Raw genomic sequence first — 19,474 nt, 5'->3', positions numbered from 1 at the left:
TTTTTTCAGCATTTGATAGATGATAGTGCTCCATTCATTTCTGTCATTGATGTTTTTCATGTCAAAGTCTGAGATCATCCTGACTTTTTCTCTTATAAATGACTTGTTTTGCCTGAATTCCTGAATTCTTTTTAATTTTTTTTTTTTTTAGAATTTTTCTTTTTAGAGACAAGGTCTCACCTGGTTACTCAGGTGCAGTGGCATGACCATAGCTCACTGCAGCCTCAACCTCCTGGTCCCAAGTGATCCTCCTGCCTCAGCCTCCTGAGTAGCTAGGACTACAGGCTAGCAACACCACACCTGGCAATTTTTTTAAATTTTGAATTTCAATAACTTAACCACATTTTATCTTGACTCATGTCTTTGTTTTCTTATATAGAATGTGTCCTATCAAACTACAGATTTGGGTTTTATATTTTAGTAACATTTTACTTTCTTTTATTTTAAAATACTTTTCCTGTTCTGTTTGTTGAATTTTACCTCAGGGACATCAATTATTCTTATGTTGGGTCGCCTTTGGTCTTCATTTTATCATGTTCTCTAAAATTGCTTTCATCTCTTTTGTTTTCTTTTCTTTTCTTTTCTTTTCTTTTCTGCATCCAGCATTATATCCTTAAGTCTTTCTTTCTCCTCATCTCGCAGACAGTAGAAGTTGCCTACCTGATAATAATTTCTCTCTTCTTCCTTACTAATAGAACCCCATTTTTTTAGAGAGACAGGCTGTCTCTCTGTTATCCAGGCTGGGGTGCAGTGGCACAATCATAGCTCGCTGTAGCTTCAAACCCCTAGTTAGTCTCAAGCAATCCTCCCACATCAGCCTCCCAAGTAGCTAGAACTACAAGGTACACACCATCATAGCCAGCTAATTAAAAAATTTATTTTGTAGAGACAGGGTCTTGCTATGTTGCTTGGGCTGGTCTTGAACTCGTGGCCACAAGCAGTCCTACTGCTTCAACCTCCCAAAGTGTTGTGATCACAAGCATGGGCCACCATGCCCAGCCTCATTTTATTTTTATGGCAATGTATATCTTAAAAACTTGATTTCTTGGTCTCTCTTGCAGCTGAAGTTGGGCATATGACCCAACTCTGGACAATGAGATTAAGTCTAATATGTGAGATATTTAGGAAAGCTTTCTAAAAGAGATTCAACTCAGTTGGCAGGTGCCTTTTACATTTCTTCCTTCTCATTATGCCTTCTTGGAATATAGACACAAAGTGAAAGAAGGAGCAGCCCTCTTGGTATCATGAAGTGTTCATAAGGATAAAGACTGCACACTGAGATGTTAGATCAGAAAGCTAACTGGATCTTTGATAGCTCCATTAAAGAATTGAGAAAAATAACTCACAATTTGTTTAAATAATTTAGTTTGGTTTCCTGTTACAATTGAAAATAATTCCTAGTAATACAGATTATTCACTTGATTTTTAGCAATTTAAAAGTATGATGTACTTTAGTAATTTTTTGTCATATTTGGGTTGGGGTCATGGTAATTCAGCTTTTGAGATTTGCTCCAATTTTGCTATATGTGCTACTGAAGGGAGCAGGATATTGTTTTTACTTTAATGGTGGGAAAAAAAGGGAGGAAGCCAGGTCACCAAGAGCAAGCAAATATTGTCATTCCGAGTGATAATTAAATGAGTCAATGAGGGGCACCACAGAAAGCAGAGGGAGGCTGGTAGTGGGCTGTACTCCTTAGAAGTAACAAGAAATGGACATTATATTTTGTCTTTTTCTGCCAGGCTTTCAAATCTTTGATGGTGAGATGATTTTTAAAATTATTTTCTGTTTTCCACTGTTTTATAGGGAGTAATCCAGAGTTTAGAATCCAGAATTCAAAAAATGAGTTTGAAATTACGTTGATAATGTGCTTATTGAGATGGTAAATTTGGTAATAAGGTAATTAAAGCAAGCAAGAATAAAATGGTGCAACTAAGAAAAAGGAACAATATTGGCTTGGGATTTAAAGTAAATCTATACCTTTTGTTACTACTAAATTAGAGATGCCTGGTGACTCTGCCCAGCTGTTAATTAAGCAGTGAGGAGGCCAGTGATTAACTCCATCAGGTCCCCAAGATACTGTTTAGTTATTACTTCAATTTACTGTACTAAGCTCACTAACTGGCAATGCCTTAAAAACACTGAGAATATCTAGTTCATAATATGTTTAGTGTTCTATATGATTAGATAGAAAAAGCAATTCTAATTTAGTTCCTCATTCATTTTAATTTAGATTAGCAGATGTTCTATGTGTACTGCAGTAACTATTTTATTTGCATTATGGAAGAGCCTATAATAGCAATTTATCAATTTTTTGTTATACTGCAGTTTTAATTTCCTCCAAAATGCTACTATAAAAATAGGATACATTTTATTTTCTAATTCATGTAGAATATCCCAAGAGCAATATTTGGCTCATAAAATTCAAGCCATATTTTAAAATGAGTTTTGTTTGAAGAGGGGATGAGGGAAACTGAAAAAAAAAAGTAAAACAAGAGAAAGAAGGGAAGTAAACTGAACAATGAAGCTCTCAGCTTTCCGAAGATATAAATTCACTGTGAGAACAGTGATGGTGGATAGCGGAAGTAGTTCACATAGAAAAGATTCTTATTTTCTGTATAATGTTGCCATTTGAAACTGATCTAACATGTATCACATACCTTTCATGGATATGTATATAATGAGTAGGAATTTTCCACAAGGCACCATTTGGATAAACGGTAGGGAATTTAAATTTTGTAATCTCATAGGTTTCCTAAGTCTTACTTGCAGTTAATCAGACAACAAATGTTTGATATTTTAAGCTGCTAAGTCTAGGGGTTAGTTTTTTAATGCAGCAATAGATGACTAAAATACAGTACACATTATAGGATTTTTTGCTGATTAAATGAGAGCAAGTGATACATAAATGTTATCAGTATTAATTTGACCTACCAGAACTTTGGTTAGAAAGTTACTTCTTTTATATAGATTATACTTATTCTGTTGTTGAATTCAATTTTTGATGTTTGGTTTAGTTTCTCTAAACTTTCCCATCACTTTTAAGTTGAGGGTTACAGACATTTACATTTTTACCTCATGTTGGAAATGTGTGATTGGCAAAAATAGTCAATTCCTAGATGTTGTAATAAAAATAAACTATGTTGAAAAAGTATACCACTACTTTCTACAGGCATGTGTATTTGGTGAATACAGAAAAGTTTTCAGCTGGTATGCTAAAGAGTTATTTTAGCAAAGCATACATATTCTTTGTAAGGGTTTGATTAAAGAGAGGTTATTCTTATAATCTCCTATATTTTAGCCTGATTTTCAAAGAATGTTGGGCCACACCAATAACAACTTTATCTTTACATGTATAGTATTGGTGAAAAAAGCTCACAAGATGGTGTTTTCATCATATAAGACCTGGATCTCAAACTCAATGCCTTTAGTGCTGAGCAGGTTAGGGAAAAGGAATGAAGTGAGCTGTGTGGGTGGGAGCACAAGTCCTGTAGAAGCTGCAGATACTCAGCTCAACCCGACGTTCTCATTCAGGAATTTGAGTCCTTGGTTGCAAGTCTCCAAATTTCCAAGACAAGATGAAAACCTGGACTTTTGTTTGTGATCTTTAAAATTTATTTGAGGGAAAACTCCCCATATTTAAAAATATTGTTTCAGTTTTTAAAAAACATTTGCGGATCAAATAAAACACATGTATGAACTAGAGACATATCCTAAAAACATGAGAGAGAAGATAAGTGTATGACCTGAAGTTATTTATTTCATGGACAAATCCTGTAGCTATTGGAAGAAAGTTTTAGAAGCTTATGTTTTGTACATTTCCAGGTGTTGGATAATCAATACAGTTTCTATAAAGAGGCCAGCACTAACACTGCATCCATCAACAGACAAATGTAATGTCAAAAATTTTCTCATCAAGGGTTCTCATTCATACAGACAAAACTAGTTAAAATTTCTAAAAAAGACATTTCTCTGTGTCTGTAATCACTTTCCTGTGGATGTACAGTGGCCTACTTTATGACTTACTGTTTAACCAGCTGCAAAAACAATAAATGGAACCCCATGTAGAAAGGACCATCTGCCAGTGGGCTTCACTGATTCATTATAATAAGGGTCAACAAAGCTGGGGGTCTGTCCCATCACCTCAACTAGGTCCGCAATTGAAGGGTCTAAAATAAATGTGCTCTACTTCTAACCTTTACTCCTTTTGCTTTTACAATGTTTATTACTTTATTCAGCATGACTGCTCATGTGAAATGTGTCTATTGTCTTTTAACCACAATCTCAGGAATATCATAAATACAGAATTACATAGCAGGAGATATCTTTTGACTGTTGGAAAATGAGAGAAAACAACATTTTTAGTCTCTTCCAGGTCAATTCACTTTCTGTTATTCTACCGTATATATTGTTCTTAAAGCTACTATTTTGGATTCCATTAATTTCTGGCTATTGAAAAGCCTGAAATAGGGTACCTTGTTTTTCTGATAAAGTCTGTCGGGTAAAATTTATTTCATCCTAAATTTTGACTTATAAAATACACTTTTGCAATTAAAATAGCAAAGAGGATGATTTCATTAATTGTATATGTTACTCATTGTAAAAGATTTCTTTTAAAAACTTATTAAGTGACCATATTTTCTGAGACTGCTGTTGGTGATAAATGTTGAGCAAGACCCTAAATTAGTTAAGTCAATCAAAGTGGAAGACAATTGAACATTAACATTTGATTTTTACCGTATAATAAAAATTAATGTTTTTATCTCTTTTAGGTATATTAAAACAATGAATATTTTTCATTAGCCTATTAATAAAAATGAACACATTAATATTAGCCATTCTTCAAAGAAAATAATTGGGATATTTTATTTAAAAAAGCAATATTCAGTAATTTCTGTATAGATTTTGATCGTCCTCATATTATGTATTCAGTAAGGTTGAATACCTGAAAATGATGAGTCCATTGTCATATTCCTTTTGTCTTACGAGAGTTGTGAGGTAATTGTGAAGTAGCTTCTATTAATCCAATCCTTCTGCATATGTCAACTATAAACTCTGGGCAAAGGTGAACAACTACCTGAAAGAGCACTGGAGACTAGAAGCAGGAAAAATCTGGGTCTACAACTGGAAGAAGAACATTTCACTGAAGAAGTTTCTCATTTTTAAAGCCTTGTGGCTTGAGGACAAGCCCCAGGAAGGGTAGCCAAGACCCCTGTGCACAGAAGCTCACAGTTTTACTGACTTTAAGAACCAGAGAATGGGCCAGGCGCGGTGGCTCATGCCTGTAATCCTAGCACTTTGGGCGGCCAAGGCGGGTAGATCACGAGTTCAAGACCAGCCTGGCCAACATGGTGAAACCCCGTCTCTACTAAAAATACAAAAAAAAAAAAAAGATAGCTGGACATAGTGGCATGTGTCTGTAATCCAAGCTACCCAGGAGACTGAGGCAGGAGAATCGCTGGAACCTGGGAGGCAGAGGCTGCAGTGAGCCAAGATTGTGTCACTGCACTCCAGCCTGGGTGACAGAGCAAGACTCCATCTCAAAAAAAAAAAAAAACCAGAGGACGGAGTTGAGAGTGACTAAAACAGCTAGAAAGTAAAGATGGAAATTCTGGAAATGAGAGAGCTAGAGAAGGGGAGGTCCAAATCCTCTATATAAACTCTGCCCAAATTGCTGGATGAATCCTAAGCCTTACATATATAAGGAAAGGCTCTAAGCAGCCAAGGTAAGGCTAAAATCACTAAGTAATGATTTCAGTTGTCCACCTGCTGCAGAGGAGACAAAATTTGAAGTTTACTTCCACCCAAGTAAACTGCCTGCTAAAACAACAAGAAAAATCAACACTTTTCAGAGAAATAGGACCAGAACTGGGTTATATGGCCATGTTCTAAGTGCAATTGAGCTAGGAAGGTGATAATTTGCCATTTTCAATCTCTGTAATGGGGAAGAGCCTCTGCCAGAAAGAAAGCAGAGAGTCAGAAAGCAGGTAGATTATCTAAAGAGTTTGCAACATTAGGCAAATTGATACAGTCTGGTTGGGGCAAGAGGTACTTGTCCGTTGAGTTGGACTAGGAATCAAAATTTTAACTTGCAATCTGGTATTTATCCCTGCTGTATATTTTAATAAATTTTATTGTAAATATGTCAGACAAAAATTGATATTATAAGTCCCCATTACTTGCCTTTGTGAACCCTGAAAATCTGAGACAGGTCTCAGTTAATTTAGAAAATTTATTTGAGGACGCACGCGCCCATGACGCAGCCTCAGGAGGTCCTGATGACATGTGCCCAAGGGGGTCAGAACACAGTTTGGTTTTATACTTCTAGGGAGATATGAGAAATCAATGAACATATGCAAGGTGAACATTGGTTTGGTCTAGAAAGGTAGGACAACTTGAAGCAAAGGTGGGAAGACTCAAAGTGGGGAGGAGGCTTCCAGGTAATAGGTAGATAAGAGACAAATGGTTGCATTCTTTTGAGTTCCTAGTCTCTCCAAAGAAGGCAATTAGATATGCATTTATCTCAGTGAGCAGAGGGGTGATTTTGAATAGAATGGGAGGCAGGTTTTCCCGAAGCAGTTCCCAGCTTGACTTTTCCCTTTAGCTAAGTGATTTTGGGGGTCCAAGGTATTTTCCTTTCACAATTTCCCCATTTTATTTTTAAAAATCTCTTGGAGAAAGCATTTTAGAAGAAAATGAGCCTCTCTGGTCTCAGGTTTTGTCTGATCTCTCATGGCTAGGATGGTTTATTCCTAGATGCATAGGTCCCAAGTTACTAGAAAAGCTCATTTTTAGAAGGTTGTGAAGTCTCATGTCCTATGAAGAGAAAGTAGGGGGAGGAAGGGAGAAAAACAACAACAAACAAAAGAAGAATCCTGGAAAACTGATATAGGCAACATTACTCTGAAGTTCATACATCAGTAGGCAGGTATGAAAGTGCCTTATGTATGTATACAGTTGCTGTTATTTTTTTCTGAAGTTTAAGTTGTCTAGCTTTAGTTTGCAGGGCTTTACGAAAGCACAGCTTAGTTTCCAGTGACTCCAAATTAGGAAAAATAGGGAAACAAGAAGAAAAAAAATTGAAAACATTATTTTGAAGACTTGTAGCCAAGAAAAGTTAGAATTCCATCCAAACTATAGAAAATAATAAAAATGGAAAAACATTAGGCAAGACTAGAATTTAACAACAGGTGTACTATAGTTTTTGAGACATAATTTTTCTCTCTCCAGTTTCCCATTTTTACTAAAGACAAATCATGATAGCACTGATTTGCTTTATTATACTTGGCCTGATTATTTGTATACAATGCAGGAAGAATAATATTTTTTAACATAGGCTTTTAAATTGACTTTGATGGAACTTTGTTCCATAGAAGAAATCTCAGATAAGACTTTTTTAATGCTGTGCCCAGCCATGGATTTGTGCCATCAAAGACCTATGAGTTGGGCAAATTCCTCTCTTCTTGAGGTTCCAAGATAAACTTGGGCCTCTCAGAAAGTGACATTCTTTATTTACCACAGGTCAGGAACCCTGTAGACAAAGGTATGAGGCCAGTTTTTCAAGGGGCTTTTTTTGACTTCGTAAGTCAAGTTTGATTCCTTAAAGGAAAGCACACCATTCCAGTCAAAGCCTTGGTAAAATAACCAGTTTCTACTATTGGGTCCCGTTACAAATGAAAACAGATTCTTATTGCACTTATGCTAATAACTGTATTGTCATAAGTTAAAACTACTCACAAATAGTTTCCAAATTCTGTAGAAATTAGATAGAGAGAAACAAATATGATCCAAATGTTGTTCATAGGAGTATGAACATTCATTAAAAGCTGTAAATAGATTAAAATAAAAGTTTCCTTGGCTCTGAAAAACAAAACAACGTATCAGCAACATTTTAAGTAAAAAGTTAAAAAGATTACTTCAGAGTTCTGTTACTTTAGTCCATGCAGTGAATTCCTGTTCTACTTGACATTCATGAACATTTCAGCTCTCCATGAGTCCTGAAAGTTTTCCTTTATCCTGATGTCACAGTCTCCAAAGTTATCAGAAACCCGCATTAAAAAGCACCTGTTAGAGTTTTATAGCTGATTATAAAACCACCTTCTAAAGAGGATCAAAACAAGATTACAAAACTGTCCGTGGATGACAAAAAGTTTTAGGGCAGCCATAGTCAAAGGCACTTTGACAAGGAAATGTGTTACCTCTGTGGCACACAATGATATAACATAACAATTATAATTATTACTGATAACACATATTACGTCATATCAGAATTATAGGAGTTTCCCATAATTTTGGAACACATACCAATAACATACAAATACAGCCCAAAGAAAACCAAACAGTATTTCATATTTGACAATGTTTCCTGTATAATTTTTATACCAAATAAGGCAAATATGTCATTTTTGGACTTTAGGGAACCTATTAGTAATATCTTAAAGGATTAATTAGGTCAGAAAAATACATGATTTATAATTTGATTTTGGAAGGTTGGTCAAATATCAAAGGTTTAAAACGTGATATTACAAAATCAGATCACAGTTCATTGTAAAATAAGTCATTCATTTAAGCACAGTGATCTCAGCTATAGACTAGCTGAGATTCAATGAATGAACCTGTTTTTGCTACAGAATACCTGAAGGGCTCAAGTATGAATGACACCATGGATTAAAGCATGGCACTGAAAGCAGAGGGATCTACTAGTATACAAAGAGATTAGACCCCTGTTTCCCCTCCTGTGCATTGGTGACTATCCCTAGGCAGGCAATTATGGGCTTATTTCTGGAGAGATTGAACCAGAGGAGTAGGTCTTGAACACAATCTAAGTGATAGAGAGTGAAGGTGAAATAAAGGGTTGCACACAGGGGGATTAATGAAACTCTAAATACTGGACTTTGGGACCCCCAGATTCCTTTCTGTGTCCGTTCCAGAGCACCAGTAGTTTGGTATGTTCTTCCTAGGTAAAAAGTTAAAAAACAAAAAATAAAACAATGCTGAAAGGTTTTAGAGAAAATACCTCCATAGACTGACTTAAAAGGCTGATACATTACCAGATCATCCACCATTTGGCAAGTCCTGTCCACAGGCCAGAACTTATAAAATTTTAGGGCCTTTAACATGAAAAGATGGCCAAAGATCAATATATTCTTCAGGAATCATTCAACATAAGAGAGATCAAAATAAACAAACAGAAAATAGGAACCCAGAGGAAGCAAAGACAACTTTAAAAAAATACTATAATAAATATCCTCGGAGAATTAAAACATGTAAGTATATTGTAGCCATTAAGTAAAAACAGGGTAACTATGGGAAAGAAAAAAAATTCTTGATCCAGCAATTCCATTTCTGGATATTTATCCAAAATATTTGAAATCAGTATGTGGAAGAGAAGTCTGCACTCCTGTGCTTATTGCTGCACTTTTCACAGTAGTCAAAATATGAAATCAATTTAGGTGTCATCAATGGATGAATGGATTTTTTAAAATGTGATATATATATGTGTATATATATGTGTGTGTGTGTGTATATATATGCGCCATGGAATACTATTCAGCCATAAAAAAAAATGAAATCTTGTCATTTGCAACAACACGAATAAACCTAGAGACACTATGTTAAGTGAAATAAGCCAAGCACAGGACAAATACTACATTATCTCATTCATATGAGGAATCTAAAAAAATTGATGTCATAGAAGTAGGGAGTAGAATACAGGTTGCCAGAGGCCGGAGAAAGTAGAGGGGCAGGGGAGATAGAGAGAAACGGTTGGTCAACAGGTACAAAGTAAGCTACAGTTAGATGGAACAAGTTCTGTTGTTCTATTGCACAGTAGGATGACTATAGTTAGTGATAATGTATATTTCAAAATAGCTAGAAGAGAGGATTTTTAATGTTTTCACCACAATGAAATGATAATGTTTGAGGTAAGGAATATGCTAATTACCCTGATTTGATCATTACACAATGTATACATGCAATGAAACATTATAGTATACTCCTTAAGTACGTATGATTGTTGTGTCAATTAAAAACAAAATAAAACTAAAGAAGAAATTGCTAAGAGAGTAAATTCCAAATGTTCTCACCACAAAAATAAGTATTTGAGGTGATGGATATGATAATTACCTGGATTTTGTTATTCCACATTGTATTCATAAATCATAACATCCTGTACCCCGTAAATATATACAATTATAATTTGTCAATTTACAATTAAAAATAAAAATTAAAAAATAATTGATGTTTCTGTAAATAAATTAGTTAACTCAAAACACTTAAAAATTTTTTTCTAGGCATTTAAATATGTTAAATGTTACTGAAATTAAAAATTTAAATAGAGTTGGAAGTTGGGGAAGTTTAGAAACTAAAACAAAAAGATAAAGAGATAAAAAACAGGAGAAACTATTAACAAAAAGAAGAGGAGATTAAGTCTAAGAGGCTCACTTTGTAACTAATAGAAGATTTAGAGAAGGCCACAGAGAGAACTGAGGGGAGGAAAGTACCAAAAATTAATTCAAGAAAATCTCCCAGAATGGAAGAATATTAGTCTTCAGATTGAAAGTACCAACAGAGTCCACGCGAAAAGCTGAGAAAATGCCCACACCAAGTTACCTTGTTGTGAAATTTTGGAACACCAGAGATAAATAAAATCTTTTTTTAAGTTTGTGGAGAAAAAGAGAGCGAGAGAGTCATGGAAGTGGGTGAAGGGAGATGGAGAAAACAGGGCACATTGAAAAAAGAGGAAAAAAAGAAGAGGATCACAGTAACGTCAGGCTTTTTAACATTATCATTGCAAGCTAGAAGAAATGAGAAAATGCCTTCAAAATTCTGGAAAGTAATATTCAATCCAAACCAACATGCAGTGAATGGCATGCCCTAGAGCTTTTTGGTTTTGGTTCGCATTTTTAAAACACTTTGAATAAAAATGTCCCCCTAGAGTTTTGCAGGGCATAATCTTCACAACTATATGCAGCAACTCTACTCAACTCAGTCAAATTTGCAGTCACATTTGAAGACAGAATACAGACATAGAAGGACTCAAAATTTACTGATCCATTCTTTTCTCAGGAAGCATATGCTCTAGAAAAGTGAACGGATAAGCCAAAAAAAAAAAAAAAAGGGAAAAACATGGAATATAAGAAATGGGTAACTCTGCCACCAAATATATGTGGGTTTCCTATAACAATTCTCTATTCAATTCTTCAATACCAATTAAGTGCCCCCAAATTTAATTCAATAATTTAATTAAATTCCGACACTAAGTCCTAGAGTTAGTATCAGAGCCCACAGGTGTAGGGCCCAGTCCCACAAGACTGCCACTCAGAAACAGCCAAATAGAAGAGGTGTACAGGGCTAGGTATAGGGGTAGTATAAAGCCTCCATGCCCTCTCCAGGTGCCCACTCTCGCGGCACATCAGTATGTTCACCAATCTGGAAACTCATGGCATCTTGTTGTTCAAGAGTTTTTATAAAGCTCAATCTGCACCCCACCCCCACACCCCAGAGGTCAGTGAGTGGGGCTGAAAATTCCAACCTTCTAATCACTTGATCTTCCTGGTGATCAGTCCCATCCTGAGGCTATCTAGGGATCCTACCCTTCGTCATCTGATTAGCGTAAATACAGGTGTGATCAAAAGGGTCTTTCATGCCTGTAATATCAGCTCTTTGGGAGGATTGATTGAGGCCAGGAGTTTGAGACCAACCTGGGCAACAGCAAAACCCTGTCTCCACAAAAAAAATTTTTTTTAATTAGCTGGCATGATGGCATGTGCTTGCAGTTTCATCTACTCAGGAGGCTGAGGTAGTAGGATGGCTTGAACCCAGCAGTTCAAGACTGTAGTGAGCTGTGCACTCTCCAGCCTGGGTGACACAGTGAAATGCCATCTCTTTAAAAAAATAAAATAAAAAAGCCGAGCATGGGGGCTCAGGCCTGTAATCCCAGCACTTTGGGAGGCCTAGGTGGGCGGATCGTGGATCATGAGATCAGGAGATCGAGACCATCGTGGCTAACATGGTGAAACCCCATCTCTACTAAAAATACAAAAAAATTAGCCAAGTGTCGTGGCAGGCGCCTGTAATCCCAGCTACTTGGGAGGCTGAGGCAGGAGAATCGCTTGAACCCTAGAGGCGGAGGTGCAGTGAACTGAGATCACGCCATTGCACTCCAGCCTGGGCGACAGAGCGAGACTCCATCTCAAAACAAACAATAATAAATAATAAAAATAAATAAAAATAAAAAAGTGGAAAGCTTGCTATGAATAATAAGAAAAGACATGCCCATTGATTTTTGTATCCTGAGACTTGGCTGAAACTGCTTATTGGCTTAAAAAATTTTTAGGCTGAGATGATGAGGTTTTCTAAATATAGAGTTATGTCCTCTGCAAACAGAGACAATTTGACTTCCTCTCTTCCTTTTCGAATATGCTTCATTTCTTTCTCTTGTCTGATTGTGCTGGCCAGAACTTCCAATACTATGTTGAATAGGAGTAGTGAGAGTGGTGGGCATCCTTTTCTCGTACTGGTTTTCAAAGAGAATGTTTCCAGCTATAAAGACATATGCACACATATGTTTATTGCAGCACTATTTACAATAGCAAAGGCATGGAACCAACCCAAATGTCCATCAATGATAGACTGGATAAAGAAAATGTAGTACATGTACACCGTGGAATACTATTAGGCCATAAAAAGGAAAAACCAAATACCACATGTTCTCACTCATAAGTGGGAGTTGAACAATGAGAATACATGGACACAGGGAGGGGAACAACACATACCAGGGCCTGTTGGGGGGTGGGGGGCAAGGAGAAGGAACTTAGAGGACGGGTCAATAGGTGCAGCAAACCATCATGGCACATACATACCTATGTAACAAACCTGCATGTTCTGCACATATATCCTGGAACTTAAAGTAAAAAAAAAAAAAAAAAAAAAAAAAATGACATGCCTATCACTCAGGAAATTACAAGGGGTTTAGAAGTTCTGTGCCAGGAATGAGGGACAAAGACCAACTATTTATTTTTTATTATATTGCTGTAATCTAACACAGAACATGGTTTTAGAAAGACTGAGGATGATGACAAAGGGATCCCAGAGTGACAGTTATGCAGCAGGCTGGAAAGCAGCCAGCCCAGATCAGAATAAGGATATGTAGGCCTCTGGGATGAGAAGTGGGGTAAAGGGAGATGGAATTGGTAAATTATCTGCTTTGTAGGACCATTTAGAAAATAACAGCAGTAGGTATCTGACACATATGATGGAGCATTTAGAAAACATTAACAATAGAGTCATAGAAAACAAAAAAAAAAGGAAAACAAAAGAAACAATTATTCACTACAGGAGAAAAAAGACTATTCAAAAAAAGAAACATAATCATAGAAACGTACTTGGCCCTGTAGTGAACAATATTTACACTATATAGTAACAACTGAATGTTGATTTAATTAAAAATTGTGCTATCATAACTATATTAAAGGAAGGGGTGAGAAAAAGTGTGCAGAAGGGAGATGTAAGAGAGTGATAATCTTATCCTCCACTGACAGGTAATGGCTAATTAAAAATAGTATTTGGCAATACAGCTTATTAGCAGCATGGCATATTATTTGATTTTTTAAATGGTATCCACATCTTACACTGATTAAACTAATTTTTTTTATTTTTTTGAATTTTATTTTTATTTATTTTTTTCCCACTGTGAGAAATAAATTTTGTTTTTAGAGACAGGGTCTGGCTCTATGGTCCAGGCTGGAGTGCAGTGGTGCAGTAACTACTCACTCCAGCCTCCAAACTCCTGGGCTCGAGCAATCCTCCCACCTAGGACTAGGATTAGGACTACAGGTGTGAACTACCATGCCCAGCTAATTTAAATTTTTATTTTAGAGGTGGCCTCTCATTATGTTGCCCAGGTTGGTTTTGAACTCCTGGCCTCAAGTGATCCTCCTTCCTAGGCCTCCTAGAGCATTGGGATTACAGGTATGAGCCACTACACCTGGTCCCTAAAATAAAATTTTTTTACAAAAATAAAAAATAATCCAACAAAAGATGATGAAGCTCAGGTATAAGCCACTATTAAGTATGGATAGAAAGAAAGTTGCAATGTGCTGGAGACTTTCCAGGTAGAATGGGTACAAATTAATATTTCTAAATTATCAAATGATGTACATCATAAGATCATGAGCTCTGCAGATCTGCATAATTTGACTGGAATTTCTATTATCCCCGCTAATCTTTGGTCAATGGTTTTCCCATGTAAGAACAAAATGGAAACAATAATATATACCATCATCCAAGTAATGTATCTGCTTGGTATTTTCCAAACATTTCCAAATACCATGCAGGCACACCTTTCCTCTATATATTGATTACTTAATAATGTCTTATTAAGACAGCCTTTTTTTTTTTTTTTTTTACTTCTTCTGCCTCCTTGAACTTACTAGAATTTTAAGTAGTTTTCATTCATAACAAGAACCTCAAAAAGATTTTTAACCTTATTTTCAACTGGATTATTGACAAAAACTTTTGACAAAAGTGTCTAATTTCTATATCAAAGAGATAATCAGCAATGCTATGTTTCTCCTTGTTAGTGTGTCAGAAATTTGTTTTTTTTGTAATTAGTAGGCTTGGGGGAGATATTTGTCTTATTTTTCTTCTCTTTCTTCACACTCTAGTTTTATTGATTTTTTTGAATTAATGTCAGTGAAAATATATTTTCACTAATTCAAACTGAGTTTAGAAAGAGTGTAACAAAAAATTCAGAAATTCACTGAAAATAACCTTAAAGCTCTGACAGTAAAGTTAAACATATTTTGTAAAACTCATTTGTTATCTAAATGTTTCTTTTCAGATTCCAAAGATTTGTTTTTATTTTGGAATTTCCAAACATTGTACACAGAGAATATATGAATCATAAACCAAAAAAAAATCACAATTTTTTACAAACAGGGAGTAAATAAGAAATAAAACATAGAAAAAGAAAATAGATTGAAAGATGAACATAAAATTGTTAATCATGATTTTCTTAGTTTCTTGGTAGGAGGGACACTCAAACCTGAAATGTACCATCCATCCTTTCACTCACTCAAATGATATTTATTATCACCATATTATTACCTTCTGTGAAACACCTGGACTACTCCAAAGATGTCACTGCCTAAAGAACAATGTCTTGGGAGACAGTGAAATCCCAGGCCCTTGAATTATCCAGGTAGAAACCAGAATATCACTTGCTAGGGTAATGTATGAGGGACTCAAGCATCTGACTGAAAATAGAAGTGGGCAACTTCTTGGGACTCTTCTAAATGTTGAGTGCTGCCTTCTGGAAAATACAACCAAAATAACCTATTGATAAAACAAAATTGAGTTTATTGCTTTAAATGATAAAGGATAATACTGCATTAAAAAGTCTTAAGCAGTGTGTCAGAGTGGGGAGGGCAAAGGCAAGATATTTTATGAGCTCTTTTTTAGGGTATTGTGGGCCTTTCACTGCAGGGTGTGGTGACTGAAGGAGAAAGTTGGGGACTTTTGGGGATAGGGTGAAGGCTTGATTATGTTTGGCAAGGTCAGGACATAATAATTTGCAATTGGTAGATACAGAGAGGTTAGGGTTAATTATAACTTTTGGGGGGTAAAGAAGATAGTTTATTACATATATACAGTTCTTTCACATTTACTTCCAATTCATGCAGGTTATGGGCAGAACTGTTCCCCTTCACTCCCAAGTTCAGATATTGAAGCCCTAATTTCTAGTACCTCAGAATGTGACTGTATTTAGAGACAGAACCTTTAGAGAGGCTACTAAGTTAACATGAAGTCATCAGGGCAGGTCCTAATCCAATATGACTGATGTCCTTAGAAGAAGGAAAGAACATGTGAAGAACAGCAAGAAGGTGGTCATCTGAAAGTGACAGAAGAGTGGTGTTAGGAAAACTACATTTGCTGAAACCTTGATCTTGGACCTCTAGACTCCAGAATTCTGAAAAAAATACATTTTAGTTGCTTAAGACATCCAGTCTTTGATCTCATGTTATAGCAGCCCTAGCAAACTAGTACAGTGCAAGCTACATAATTAACTCTTCTCTTCAGTATTGCAATTGAAATCTAAGTCCAGAACTTTCTCACATTCTGAATATGAAGTTTGCCCTTGAAGATCATCATGGAGACATGGTGATGTCCAGAACATGGCTCCTGATAATGATATCTTTAACAACCTTCAGGCAGACAGTTGCAGACAGTTTTATTTTGAAGCTCATCAAGGGAATTCGGGATTTCGACTGTATTTCTTATTTATTTATTTATTTATTTATTTATTTTTTTGAGATGGTAAAAAACCTCTGTCACTCAGGCTGGCATGCAATGGTGTCTTCTTGGCTCACTGCAACCTCCGCCTCCTGGGTTCAAGCGATTCTCCTGCTTCAGCCTCCTAAGTAGCTGGGATTACAGGCTACCACCACCAGGCTTGGATAATTTTTGTATTTTTAGTAAACACGGGGCTTCACCACGTTGGTCAGGCTGTTCTCAAACTCCTGACCTCGTGATCCACCTGCCCCAGCCTCCCATAGTGCTGGGATTACAGGCATGAGCCACTGCACCCGGCAACTATATTTCTTATTTGGTTAAACTTACAGATTTTGCTGTGTTACTGAACTGTATTCCATTTTGAAGGAAGATCAATAGTTTCTCCTAAAAGTCAGAAAAAGTCTTTGATAGACTGATGGTCAGCATCTGGTGATAGTCCTTCATGAAGTGTGAATGAGTCATACCTCTCCTGGCCTTGAAAGTTCTATGACCTATTGCAAAAAATCCAATCATTCCTTCAGCCGTTTGATAGCATTTTCTGGTATGTGACAGGCAGTTATTTTGCGCTAGTATTAGGGACAATAAGAAAGACAGCTTTATCCATATGTGGTCATCCATTTAGTGGCTAATATTTACCCTATGTAGTATATACTTGTTTTCTGCAGCTCTATCTGTATTCTTTGGGTGCACAATTTTTGAAGATAATTTAAGAAAATTAGGATTGTCATTAGGTTAAAATTTAACCTTAAATGTGTTTATCAATGCCAACTTGCTACTCAGCTAGCTACTATTAATAACAACGTATTTTTCACTTGTCTGGTCATTCAAAACCAAAAGTCTTTGCTAATTTATTCTGTAAAAGTGGTATTTCTTCATTTGACGGTAAATGTAAGATGCATTTCAATTTTTACTATACTTGATCTTAGCCAAAAGGCCGAGCAATGATTGCATTTCAATTTTTAGATAAAATGTGAATAAAAATAGATATCTTAGGAAAAAGAAATTTTAAAACATCAGGAAAACATAATAAGCCCCAAGCTGAGTGTAGTCATTTGTTTTCTAACGAGGGTGTGGAGGGGAAGGATGTCATAATTCACATCAGCAATATGTCTCCACTTCTGTCTTCCTTCCCCTCAAAGACTGATGGGGAAAGAAGAAGGGAAAAAACTGAAATTTCAAAGCCCCTGCTCGTTTTTCTCTGCAGATAGTCAGGACTCTGGAGCCAAAGCCTGTAATTGTAGAAGGCCAGCATTTAAGCTTCTGGAGAGTGGAAGTGTCTTTGATGCACCAGAGCCTGGTAGTGGATGGAAAACTTACTTGTTCTGCATCATAAAATAAGGAAAATTTAGTTTGTTGGGGGTCTAGGGGAGAAAAGTGTCCAAAGGGGAGAAGCATGGAGTGTGAAGTCAAAGGGAGTAAGAAACTATGGCAGGAGGCCAGAGCCTGCTGGGAGAGAGGTGCCCAGTGGGAAATTCCAGTCAGTAGGGTGGCCAAAGGACTTTGATGACAAGGATATTTGAAGTTCAACTTTCAGTTGTTTGCCATGTGATACTCCCATGTATCCTGGCCTTCATACACATCATCCCAAAAGTCAGAAAAACTGCTGCTGTGCCTGATGTTTGTAAAGGGTAAGAGGTCCGTCACCTCCCCCTTCTCTTCTCAAAGGGTCTCCTGGAAATAGAATGGACCCGAGTTTTTATTGTAACTCTTTGAACATGGGTAAATCTCCCCACTGGCTAGAGAACCCACATTTCTTGTTTTACTAAGCAGAGAGAAGTCTCCAAAGTCTAGGCCTCACCAGCCCTTGAAATGTGAACACACACCCCTGGACTTAACCTGAAAGCCTATCTTGAGATATAACTAGTTGTCTCCCAAGAAGGTAAGAGACATTTTATTACTTTTTCTTCTGCTTTACAGAATTAATTGTGTGAAATTTCATCATGAGAGCTTTGGGAGGCCGAGCATGATTTTTGAGGTCAGGAGTTCAAGAGTTGGGCAACATAGACCTCGTCTCTAAAAAAATAAATAAATAAATAATTAAAAAATTAGGCACGGTGGAGTGCACCTGTAGTCCTGGATACTCAGGTGGCTGAGGCAGGAGTATCACTTGAATCCAGGAGTTTGAGGTTACAATGAGCTATGATCATGCCACTGCACTCCTGCCTGGAAAATAGAGCAAGATCCTCTCTCTAAAAAAAAAAAAATCATCCTGACTTCATAGTGACTCACAGGCAGCCAGTACACATGTACTCTGTTGTGCTTATTCAGTAATAAATCTGTTTCCTTCTTTCTACATTAATGTGAAGAAGTCTTTCTTTGTTAGTAGGAATTTTATTTTCCCAAAACGTGCAAATTATTTATTTTATACTTTAGAAGGAAGTCAAGAAGGAGATTCGACCTATGTGAGAAAGTGCTCTGGAGAACAGAGACAGCATCAACAGGAGGACATCTTTACATGTAAATGGTTTATCAGAAGCAAAAATTTGGAGTCAGAGAAGACAAGGAGAAATGTAGTCATCTCCCCACCCCAACACACTTACAGCTTAACTTGGAATGGTTGGGGGCGTGCGAATCAACTGACAGGATAAAAGACAAGGTTTGTTCACAAGGATGGAAGCACACAGTAGGGAGCACCTTGGTGAACAGCTAGGAGTAACAGCCTTTATATCAGTTTACTTAAGAAAAAGTGGGGATGTTTAGGGCTTCAGTGGGAAAGTATCGAAAGTTCTATCAGGTTTTTTTCATCCTGATACGAATGGACAGTCTCCTTCCTGGTTGGAAACTCCCCTAGAGGGAGATTTATGGTAGCTGAATTTGTACCTCCCCAAAGAGTCAGTCTTCTTCCAAACAGGAAGCCCTCACAGGAAGTTAAATGGAAGTTGTATTTTCGGGAGGCTCTGCTTTAGTGAGCTAAGAGAAGTTCAGGGAAGCTTTTTTTCTGCATCTACAGCAACTCAAATGTTTTCCATTTAAAGTAATTTTTATACTAGTGAGTTTTAATCCCTTCATCTCTTCATAGATATAGTTAGATATACAAAGAAAGAATATACATATTTTTCTGAACCATTTTTTTCCTACGACATTTACCCTAAAACTTCAGTCCATTTTCTAAGAAGAAGGGTATATCACTTATGTGCCCATAGTTCAGTTATCAACTTTAGTAGACTTAACATTAGTATAATA

The sequence above is a fragment of the Mandrillus leucophaeus genome, unplaced genomic scaffold, assembly GCF_000951045.1.
Source record: "Mandrillus leucophaeus isolate KB7577 unplaced genomic scaffold, Mleu.le_1.0 Scaffold1198, whole genome shotgun sequence".
In the NCBI taxonomy this organism is placed as follows: Eukaryota; Metazoa; Chordata; class Mammalia; order Primates; family Cercopithecidae; genus Mandrillus; species Mandrillus leucophaeus.
The sequence above is the reverse complement of the archived record's forward strand: the minus strand, read 5'-3'. Positions refer to the sequence as shown.